The sequence below is a fragment of the Rhinopithecus bieti genome, unplaced genomic scaffold, assembly GCF_001698545.2.
Source record: "Rhinopithecus bieti isolate Rb0 unplaced genomic scaffold, ASM169854v2 scaffold_33652, whole genome shotgun sequence".
Lineage (NCBI taxonomy): Eukaryota > Metazoa > Chordata > Mammalia > Primates > Cercopithecidae > Rhinopithecus > Rhinopithecus bieti.
Window position 1 is genome coordinate 4,794,187 of NW_016814761.1, and position 11,433 is coordinate 4,805,619.

Genomic DNA, 11,433 nt, shown 5'->3' on the forward strand with positions numbered 1-11,433 from the left:
GTGAGTGATGAGTGCACAAGGGAGCAGGGGAGCTTCTGCTTGGATCCAGCTCTCCATCTGGTTGTCAGTGGGGAGACCAGACACAGATGTCAAATATCTACAGCAAATGTGAGACTATTTGGGTACAATTTAGCAGAAACGAGTCATCCTGCAGACATAAACATTTTAATCAGAGTGACAATTTATTCAAACAATTTGACAATGCTTACACATGCTGAACAGATGGGCTAGGGTGGGGGGCCCAGCAAGAGAGCTGGTGGGGAGGGAAGCCCCGGCAGAGACTGGCAGGACGGCTGGGAGGGGCAGAGTGGAAGATGAGGGCTCCCTGCCCTTTCCATCCACAGACAGGCTCCTGGAATGACCCCAGATCACACCCCAGGAATCCTGCCTATGCTTTCTGACACCTTTGTTGATGTCCTGAAATGCCAGGGACTTGAAGTAAATGCTGCAAAAAGGAAGGCCATTCATTCATTAATTCACTCATTTAAAAAATATTTGCTGAATGTCTGCGAAGGGCCAGGCATTGTGCTGGATGCTATGTGCTGTACACGTATATGTGCATGCATGTGTACATGTGTGTAGCCTCATCCACTATTCATGTCTTCTGATCTCTGAATTTGGAGTTTGTAGTTGTCTGAGGCTGGCCCAGAAGTAGCTCCTAATTTGAGGCTTTTGGTGCAAGCGGTTTGTTTGGCGATTGATCCCAGGAAGCTCCTGTTGGGGTGTGAGGAACGGAGAGGCAAGGAAAGGGAGGAAACAGACACAGGGCGGTAATGAGCTGGCTGTGGAGTTGCTACTCCTGTAGGCAATTTCACTGGGGACCCCTGGGAGATGGCGTGGGGCATGCCTCAGACATACTTTCCCAATCCCCATGTCCTATTGACTCAGGGCGTTGGCTCCTGGGCACTTCCTAATCCATCCCACCTGGGCTGAGGAGCGAAGGTACTTGCCGTGGCTCATGGTACTGCACTAGCTGGTGAGTATCCAGGGAACGTGAGCTCACAGGTGGTGCTTTTGCATCAACATTACTCTGCTGAGTGATACATCAATTTTACTCCGGCCTGGCAGATGAAGGAAACTGAGGCCCACAGACCGAAATGACGTGCCCAAGGTGTCCAGTTGGTTAGCAGTAAAGCCAGAGTAGATCTCATGTTTTCCGAGCTCCCATCCACTGCTCTCTCCACAGTGCTATATTGCGATCGTCAGTGCTTCTTTGGGACATTTTAAAGAAAATTAATTTACAGTAAAAAATTATGTCAGTGGAACAGTGTCTGATATTCAGGCTCTTAGCTGCCCCTTTGATGAGCTTATTTGATTAGAAGTGTGTGAGCTCTTTGACCCTGATTGAGAAATCATCGTCTGAGGCCCTGGGACAACTGTGGTCAGCTCCTCGGCGCTTGATGCACTTAGGGTTTCTTTCCCTATGGCAGCGGGCAGAGTTCGGAGCCCTCGTCCTCTCATCTCCTCAAAGCAGCACCCTTCAAGCTACCTCCCCTTCTCCCTCATTTCTCACCCCAGTCCACACTGTCCAGGAGTGAGTCTTCCCAACCAACTTCGGGCACAATTTCCTCTTCTCCAAAACCACCACGAAGGCCATTTGGAGTCAGTGATAAGATTCAACTCTCAGACCCAGGCATCCACCTGCCCTCTCCATAATGACTCTGTCATGCAGCAAAGGCCAACATCCAAATGGTGCTCTGGGGTTGCCTCCAAAGTTGTCCTTGTCCATCTCAGCGGGCATCCCTGCAGGGTACAGCAGGGCAGAACCTGACCCTGGGAGTCATCTTGATATATCAGACCTTTCCTCACCTGCTCCTCCCATCCATCAGCAGGTGATATGAGATCTTCCTCCAAAACACATCTTGGATCCCATTCCTGGTATTCATCTCCTCCCTGGTCCAAGGTCTCACCAATGGTCTCTCTCCTTCATCCACTCTCACCCACCCCTTGATCTGTTTTCCATTCAGCAGCCTGAGCCATCTTTAAAAAACTTAAATTGGATGGCATTGTGAGCATGTGTAAAATGCTCCACTAACTCTCAGTGGTTCTTACTGTGACCACAGAGGACCCCCATGATAGGCCCTGCCTGGCTTTGCGTTCCCCACCCTCCCCTTCCTCCACCCCACTTTATTCCAAGACGCCTGGCCTTCATGGCTCCTGGAAATCTCTCACCCCACATTCCACACTCCCGATGCTCCACACAGGCGGGGCCATCAGCTTCTGTCAAGCCTTTCTCTCTGTTCTCTCTTTGTTCATTCTGATCCCTTTGCCCCAGGTGTCCCAAGCCAGCATCTGCCTATGGAAATCCTTACTGCTCAAAGCCCAGTCCAACACCATCTCCTCCAGGTGACCTTCCTCGTCCCCCAAGCCAGAAGGAATGGCTGACATTCACAGCGCTTCTTGCTATGTGTCAGGCTCTTGGCTAAGATATTATACCCTGGGGCAGATTGTGTTTTTCAAAGAAGATTGCCATCAACGATTCCACCCCACTTGCTCTTCTAACAAATGTGACATTGACACTCCTCCCATTCAGTAATGGGAGGAGCTTGGGTGGAGTGATAGGGAATGTGGCAGAAATGATGCTGTGTGGCTCCCAAGACTGGTCATGAAAATGCTATGAGCTTCCACCTTGTTCCCTAGGATTGTTCATTATTCAGAGTGCCATTGAATTGGATATACAGTCAATTTGGCGTTTATTTTTCTTTGCCTTAATGACAAATCCACTGGGAAAAGGCTATGAGTAACTGTGAGACCCCAAAGCATGAAGGCACATGTTCTGTAATAAATGTTTGACAAGACGGCCATCTCCTTCGAGTGGGGATGAACTGTTTCCCTCCTCCTGTCTCAGGTTTTCCGAGCGTAAATGCTTCCCAATTTATCTCTTAATATAATCTCCAGTAACTCACCCCACTCCTCCCAAGCAAGTGGAATGGTTTTGCAATTTAATTTAATCACCCACTGAGTTTCCAAAATTAATTTCCTGTTAGAAATAAATATTGTACTATGAATTATAAATCAGACCAGGCGGTAATTTGCAGACAACCTGTAAATTACAATTTCTACTGTTGTTCTCTGCAGCAAATAGAAGAGGGAGCCCTTAGTGTCCCCAAGATTGAGCCTGTGCAGCCACTTAGGAGGAAGGTCAGGTCTGAGTGGACATGTCATCCACGGTGGAAGGCTCTGGCTGCCAGGGGGCCTCCCGCCATCAGCTGCTTCTGCTCCTTATGATTTTGTAGCACCAGTGTTCAGAGCTCTCCACTGTCTATTCGTCCCTGGGGGTAGAACTATGAATAACAAGGTCCCTGATCCAGGACGTCAGTGCCTCTTAATCATGCCCCACATGAAGAGGCTGTGATAATAAAGATGGAAGGAAGGACTCACACTGCACTCACCATGTGCTGATGGCTGATTCTAAGCATTTGCATATATTAATTGATTTGATCTTCACAATAGCCCTAAGAGGTAGGCTCTATGATCAGCATTCTATTATGGATGAGGAAACTGAGGCACAGAGAACACAAGTAACCTGCCAATGATGGTGAGTCAGCAGGTGGCAGTGCCCTGTTGTGTGAGGCAGCCTGGGTCCAGAGTTGGGGTACTCCTCACCCCTCACGCTCACGTCCTGGTTGACCCACGCTCACCCCACTGCCTTCTCCCCAGCCAGGCCACTTTCATCTCTAGGCCATCCGATGGATGGCCATCGGAGCTCCCAGCCAGTCTCCAGCTTCTACTTGTCTCTTTGGACACCCCTCCCTCACCAAGGAACTCAGAGAACTCCTTAGAAACGGGAACTCCAGTGTGAAAATCCCAGGACTGCCTCGTGCTCTTAGAATGAATGACATGACACCCTTGTCTCCAGGCAACTACCGGGTGGGCAGGAAAGACGGAAGCTCTCAGCACCGGCGAGCTGGGCCCCTGACAGAGATTGTACACTGTGGCTTCTTACAGAGAAATGACGACCTCGCAGGTTGCACTGGGGGAGGGAATGAAAAGATCCTGGGAGGGGCACGTGTCTGTGTTTCTCTGGTGAGCAAACCACTCGCAAATCCATGAGGCAAAGTCCCAGCATCCATTCAACATCCATTTAGCCAAGTCGTTATTGACTAAAAGCTAAGCCATCAAAAGCGGAGTGACTCCATGGTAAGTGGCACAAGGAAGACCCTTGGCCCCAAGTAACTCTCAGTTCAGGAAAAGGATGGACAGTAAGCTGGCAACCCCAGTGCTGCATGGCCCTCCCGTGCTGGGAAGTGGGGTGTGGGGCCGTGCATGGGCCTGAGGGGGCTGCTGGTGGCCTTCCTTTCCTCCCACAGCCTACGGGTCTGGGGAAGCTACTCTCATCGACCCAACTTATAGGTGAGGAAACTGAGTTGTGAAGTGACTTTCCCCAGGTTACAGGGCTGGCATGTGGCAGAGCCGAGGGCATCAGGCAGCTGGCTGCACAGCCCATGGGGTGACTCTCATGAGTCCCAGCTGTTTTTTCCTGATTCTCACTAAATTGTTGAATGAGAATGTCAGGCCAGCCAGCAGAAGCAGCTCATGGGTGTCCTGCCTAGAGTGGGTTCCCTCACCCACTCTGGGCAGATCATTCTTTCCTTCCAGACAATCTTTGGATCCATCAGTCTTTCTATTGCAGGTCCAGAAGCCTAGTGCAAAACAGTTAAGAAAAAAAAGTGTACTGCCTCATTTTCACTAGAAATTCTGGGAGAGTGCTAGTGGCAGGCATGGCTGGATCTAGGGACTTGAGCTCTGTCTTCTGATCATTCTGTGTCTCTCCTCACTTGATTCTATGTGGCTTCTGGTCTGCTTCTAGAAAAGAGGCTGCCCTGCCCTGCAGTCAGGGGGCACCCAAGCTGTCATCCACAGGTGTCCTCGCAGCTCCACACCCAAAAGGAAAAGCCACTTCACCACCAACAGCAAACACAGTCATTTTCAGAGAGGGCCCAAATGATCTGGCTGAGGCAAACTGCCCACTCCTGAGCCTACCACTGTGGCCAGAGGAATGGGTGCTGTGACTGTCTAAGGCATTGATGAATGCAGCAAAGACGTAGAGCAGGAATGACATTCGACGTCAGCCACAAGGTGCTCTAAGTGCTCCAAGTGCTGTGCTGGAAGCAGCTTCTGCCTCACAGGAGGCTTGGGTCGGGCTGCCCCCGGGAAAACCTTGGGGTAGACCAAGGGAGATCCCCAAACTACCTTCCCACAGCTTTCCCAGCCGTGGCCTCCAGAGCCATTCAGGATGAACGGTGGAGGTGCTGTGAGCATTCCTGGTCTGGAGCAGGCTCATTGGGAAGGTGTAGAAAACGACAAAGTTGGCCTCTCTTATCAATAAACTATTCAGCCACATTCAAGTGTCTCCTCCATTGCCTCATTCCACTATCTGAACACCATTTAACTGAGAGTGATGACAGTAACTCCCTGAAATGAATTCACTTGAAGGTACAAATGGCTGATAAGTCATTCAGGTCTTTTCCCATCTGGCAGTTGGTCACCTGATGGTCTTAATGGTCCCTGGAAAGTGAGGTGTCAAGGGTAAGGCAGTGGAAGGAAGAGAAAGGAAAGGAAGGGTCTGCAGTGCATGATGTTGGACCACGTCTCTTTCCTTTGGGGAACAAGGATGATTCTTCTGGGACTTTCATCACAGTGCCTGGTCCCTGTACCCCCTGGGATGGCAGGTGACCTAACTTAAGCCATTATGGCCCCCATCCCTGTTGTCAAGAGGTTGGGCCGGAAATGGTATTCCCTGAAATTGCTGTGCTTGGAGCAGCACAGAAAGAAGCTTTTTGTGGTGTTCCTGCCACTGAGAAGACACACACCTAAAATGGCAGAGACTGCTGCCTCTGCCATGGGGCCGAGGAACAGGAGCCGTTTTGAAGGAGGAGAGCCAGAAGCTGAGTAGAAGCGGCAGAGGCAAGAAGGAGAAAGACCCCAGAAGACGGAGCCTGAGTTCCTGGATCCAGCCATGCCTGCAGCCAGACCTACTTCTGAAAATCTCCTTAAAATGAACCAGTAAACTCCCTTTCATTTCTCAGCTACTTTGAGTTGGGCTCCTGTGACCTCACTAGCCAGCTTGACTGATCTGAGGGTTGGCAGAGAGAGTTGTTACCATTTCCATCCCCATCTCCTCCTCTATCTCCTCCTTCTCTTTCTTCTTTGTGGGCATAACCACTCATTAAGTGCATATTCTGATCTGTGTGCACACAGGCCGAGCCTCTGTGTGGATTATATCAGCAAATCCTTCCAGCGAGCATCACTTTATATTTCTCGGTCCAGCTCAGACAGGGCCAGCACCCAGGCCTCTGACTCCAGGTCCACGTTCTTCCCAATTCTCCGTGCACAGGCCATCTTGCTTCAGGCAGAGGGTCCACCTCCCACACAGTGACCAGACCAGCACAGTCCCCAAGGATGCGACAGACTGTGACCGGAACAGCTGGGCAGAACAGCTGGCAGTGCTTCTTGCCCCATTTTTTTCAGTGCATAAATTCCCTTTTCTTTGCTTCTTTCATCTGGCCCCAGGCCTGGTTCCCTGGGGGACAGGGAAGAAGCAAGTATTTCCTGGAGGCATACTCGGCTTAAGTTTAGGCTAAAAAGCCTTTTTGACATGTAGAAATGGAAACTGCCAGAGCCCTGGGGTTAAACCCTTCCAGTCCCAGTTCTGTTGGTAAAACAGAAAAGAGAGCTTGTGTGGAGGGGTGGTGGGGACGGCGCTGGGCCGCTGTGGCTGTGGGCCTAGTACTTGGAGGGCAATGTTAGTGGGAGCAGCAATAGGCTAGTGAGGGTCAGGGGAGCGGTGAAGGGGTGACAAGAACCTGAGAACCTTGGACCCCGATTTTTAGTGGTCGGGGCTTCTAGACAATGAGGTGAAACTTCCTCACTGTAGATGGAAGCTTTATGCAAATCTCAAAGATGTCAGGCTTGCAGATTTGGGGAAGCTTTATTTAAAAAATTGTGGCAAAATATGTATAGGATAAAATTTATCTTTTTAAGTGTATGGCTTAAGGTCACTAAGTACGTTCACATCATTCATATTTTTGTACAGCTGTCACCACCTTCCATCAAAAGAGCTTTTTTTTTACTTTTTCTTTGAGATGGCGTTTTGCTCTTGTCACCCAGGCTGCAGCACAGTGGTGCCATCTCGGCTCCCTGTAACCTCCATCTCCTGGCCTCAAGCAATTCTCCTGCCTCAGCCTCCCTAGTAGCTGGGATTACAAGTGCCTGCCACCATGCCTGGCTAATTCACCATGTTGGCCAGGCTGGTCTCAAACTCCTGACCTTCAGGTGATTTTGCCCACCTCGGCTTCCCACAGTGCTGGGATTATAGGCGTGAGCCACTGCTCCTGGCCCAGTAGAACATTTTCATCATCACCACAAACTGAAATTCTGCCCGCGCTGAATACCTCCCCGTTCCTCCTCCCGCAAGCCCTTGGCAACCTCCATTCTACTTCCCGTCTCTATGACTCCAGCCACTTTAGGTGCTTCCTCCAAGTGGAATTACCCCGTCTGTCCTTTCGTGACTGGCTTATTTTGCTGAGCCCAATGTCCTCACGGTTTGTCCATGTTGCAGCAGGTAACTCTTTCTAAGCCCTCCCAGCCGACATGTGTAGGCAGAGTTTTCTGAACTTTCCAAAAACATGCATGGGCCTTTCTGATCCCATGATATGGGATCAAACATTTCTGGGCCTAAGAAACCCATGAAAATGATTTGCTCATTTAAGGACCAAACAGAATGATCGCGGTGTATTTAGAGTGAGGAACAGCCACGTTCTTGAAGGATGAACATTCAGAGCTGACAGTGGGACAAATGTTCACTTATGCCACCAGGAACACGCACTGAGCTTCTAAGGAGAAATTCCCAGCTCTGATGACACTAACATTCATTGGCCAGTTTTATGTAACAACAATAAAAGTTTTAGAAACTTCTTAAAATCTCCAGCCTGCAGATCTTTGCTCTGTGGTCGATGCTGGCGTCTTCCTAAGACCCCCCTTCCGGCTAGGTCTTCCTAGGACCCCCCTTCAGGCTAGCTCTGGGCAGCGTCCTGATCTTTGGTGAGTTCTGACATTGTGGTTTGTTTTAAATGCTGTCCAGCCACGCTTCTCACAGCTGTTTGGACGAACGGAGGCAAGATGGCGCAGTTCCGGGTTCTTCACCGTCAACTTTCCCACGCCCGGGAGAGACACGGGCCAACTGCGCAGGTGCAACCCGACCTCCGACGGAGAGGAACCGGAACCCGCCTAGCCACGCCTACTGCCCCACCCCTGACCCGCCTATGTCCCGCCCACTGCCCTCCCACTCCCGGGCCCACGACGTAAAAGCCGCTCCCGGCGGGCGCGCGGTGCCAACTTCCTCGGCCCCTCCTCGTGCGCGGGACCCAGGAACCTCGTCGGAGAACGCCAGAGCGAACTTCCTAGGCCGCTCCTCGTGCGCGGGACCCAGGAACCTCGTCGGAGAATGCCGGAGCGACTTTGTCGGCCTCCACTGCGGGAGACCGGTGAACCTCGCCCCTCCTTCACATTGGCTTGTAAATAAAGTGTTTTTTTTTGCCTTGCCTACTTGCCTTTTCTCTGGCATTTGCTCTGGGGGTCGCATTAAAGCAAATCAACAGCACCTCATGTCTAACCCATCACCAACCTCTGAGTGACTTGACGTGGAGCTGACTCCACTCTGGGTCCTCTCCCAAAGCAGAATTTCTGAGCTAGAAGAGGATCCTTGCTGAAAGGTGAGACGTCATGCACAGGCTGCTGCAGTCTCTCCGGGGGGCCCACCATCCTTCCAGTCTTTCCCTGGTGGAACTTTCTCTCCCTGCAGAATGCTTCTAATTGGAAAGGAATGGCATATGTGTATATATATACAATTTTTTTTTTTTTTGGAGACAGAGTTTTGCTCTTGTTGCCCATGCTGGAGTTCAGAGGCACGATCTCGGCTCACTGCAACCTCTGCCTCCTGGGTTCAAGCGATTCTCCTGCCTGGGATTACAGGCACCTGCCACCACACCCAGCTAATTTTTGTATTTTTAGGAGAGACGGCGTTTCATCATGTTGGCCAGGCAGGCCTCTGTCTGGACGGAGGGAGGGAACAAAAGAACAAAGGGACTAAAATGGCACATTTCCGGGTTCTTCATTGTCAACTTTCCCGTACCCGGGAAAGACACAGGTCGACTGCGCAGGCGCAGTCTGACGTCTGCCGAAGAAAATCGAAACCTACCTAGCCGCGCCTACCGCCCCACCCCTGACCCGCCTATGTCCCACCCACTGCCCTCCCACTCCCAGGCCCAGGACATAAAACCGGCTCCCGGTGGGCGTGCGGGGGGAACTTCCTCTGCACCTGCTCTTGTGCGGACCTAGGAACGTTGCCCGAGAACGCCCGAGCGACTTCGTCAGCCTCCACCGCCAGAGACCCGTGAACCTCGGCCCTCCTTCACATTGGCTAGTTAATAAAGTTTTCTTTTACCCTGCCTACTTGCCTATTCTCTGGCATTTACTCTGGTGGTCGTCTGGAGCAAATCAGAAAGAGAGATTATACTAAGAATATGGAATACATACAAGTCCAGGTGGATGGGCCTTACCAAGCAATCCCAAAGAGAANCCGCCTATGCCCCGCCCCCGCCCCACCTATGTCCCGCCCACTGCCCTCCCACTCTCGGGCCCAGGACAGAAAAGCCGCTCCCGGCGGGCGCGCGGTGGTGAACTTCCTTGGTCCCTGCTCGTGTGCGGACCTAGGAACCTCGCCCGAGAACGCCGGAGCGACTTCGTTGGCCTCTACCGCCGGAGACTGGTGAACCTCGCCCCTCCTTCACATTGGCAAGTTAATAAAGTTTTCTTTTACCCTGCTTACTTGCCTATTCTCTGGCACTTACTCTGGTGGTCGTCTGGAGTACTCTGGTGGTCGTCTGGAGCAAATCAGCCTCGAACTCTTGACCTCAGGTAATCCACCCGCCTTGGCCTCCCAAAGTGCTGGGATTGCAGGCGTTAGCCACCGTGCCCGGCCCAGCACATACTTTCTACATCAGCACTTCTAAGCGTGCACCCCATGAGCCGCTTACCCCGGAATCGCCCCAGGACAGGGCCCGCAGAATCTGCATTTTAAATCATCTCCCCACTAGGTTCTTGTGCTCACCAGGGCCTAAAGACCAACTGATTCTCTTACGTTTGAATTTTTTAGAGCAAACTTGGGTTACTTTTATAACCAAATAAAAATCAAGATAAATAGCCGTTTTCTTTCTTTTTTCTTTTTCCAGCTGTTTTCTTCCCTTCCTTTCTTCTCTCCTTTAGAGAACCGAAGTTAAGACCCTATGCAGACATCACAGTAGGGAGGAGGGTTCTCACCCCAGGAAGTGGGGATGCTCTGGAAACCGGGCTGCTGGCTGTGGCCTTGGAAAGCTTCCCAGGTTCCAGACTGACTGTCTGCACCTGCTACCTGTTCCCAGGGGAGTGCGGGAGGCCCAGGCTGAGCAACACAGCCTCCTTGCTGGAGGGGCCGTCACTGTGGGGCCCCTGCTTTTGCTGCCAAGGGCCCAACCTGGAAGCCCCTGGGTGCACGGTCAGGCATCTTAGAGGCCAAAGGAAGAAAGCCAGACCTCCTTTTATTTTTTTCTAAAGAGTAAACAATACAGCTAATAAAAGGGATGAACTCTTAGACTTTTCTAGAATCTTCTCAAGACAGCCTGCTCTCCAGGCCCCCACAGTCCTGGATGCAGCACGGGCCTTCGGAGAGAACCCCAGGCATCACGATGACACCGTTTCTGTCACAGCGTTTCTGTCACACAGCGTTTCTGTCACACAGCGTTTCTGTCACACAGCGTCCTCAGCTCCTCTGTGCTGCTTTTCCCTGTGAGGTGCTTCCCAGCACTCAGTACAATGACCAGCACAGGAACCACCTGCTTTCTCTCAGGGCTCACCTCCTCAGTGTGAGTGCCCCACTGCTGGACTGGGAACTCCACGAAGCCAGAGCTATGACTCTTTTGTTTGTTGCTGTGTTCCTGGTGCCTGGCGCACAGTAGGCCTTCAATATACTGTTTATTTACTAGCTCAATAAAGGGCATACACTTCCCAAATCGTCTGAATTTACAGGATCACAGAATGCAGTCATTCCCCTTTTCCCTTTCTCTCCCTTTCTTTCTCTCTTTTTCTTTCTTTCTCTTCCTTACTTTCTTCCTTTTTCTATTTTCGGGTCTGGCTCTATGTATCTTTCTTTCTCTTTTTTTCTTTTTTCGGGTCTGGCTCCTTTCTTCCTTTCTTCCTTTCTTTCTGGGTCTGGCTTTTCTCTTTTCCTTTCTCTTTCTTTCTTTCTTTCTTTCTTTTCGGGTCTGGCTTCTTTCTTTTCCTTTCTCTTTCTTTCTTTCTTTCTTTTCGGGTGTGGCCTCCTCTCCCCTCCCCCTCTCTCCCTCCCTCCCCCCCCTTTCTTTCTTTCTTTTTGGGTCTGGCTCCCCTCCTCTCCCC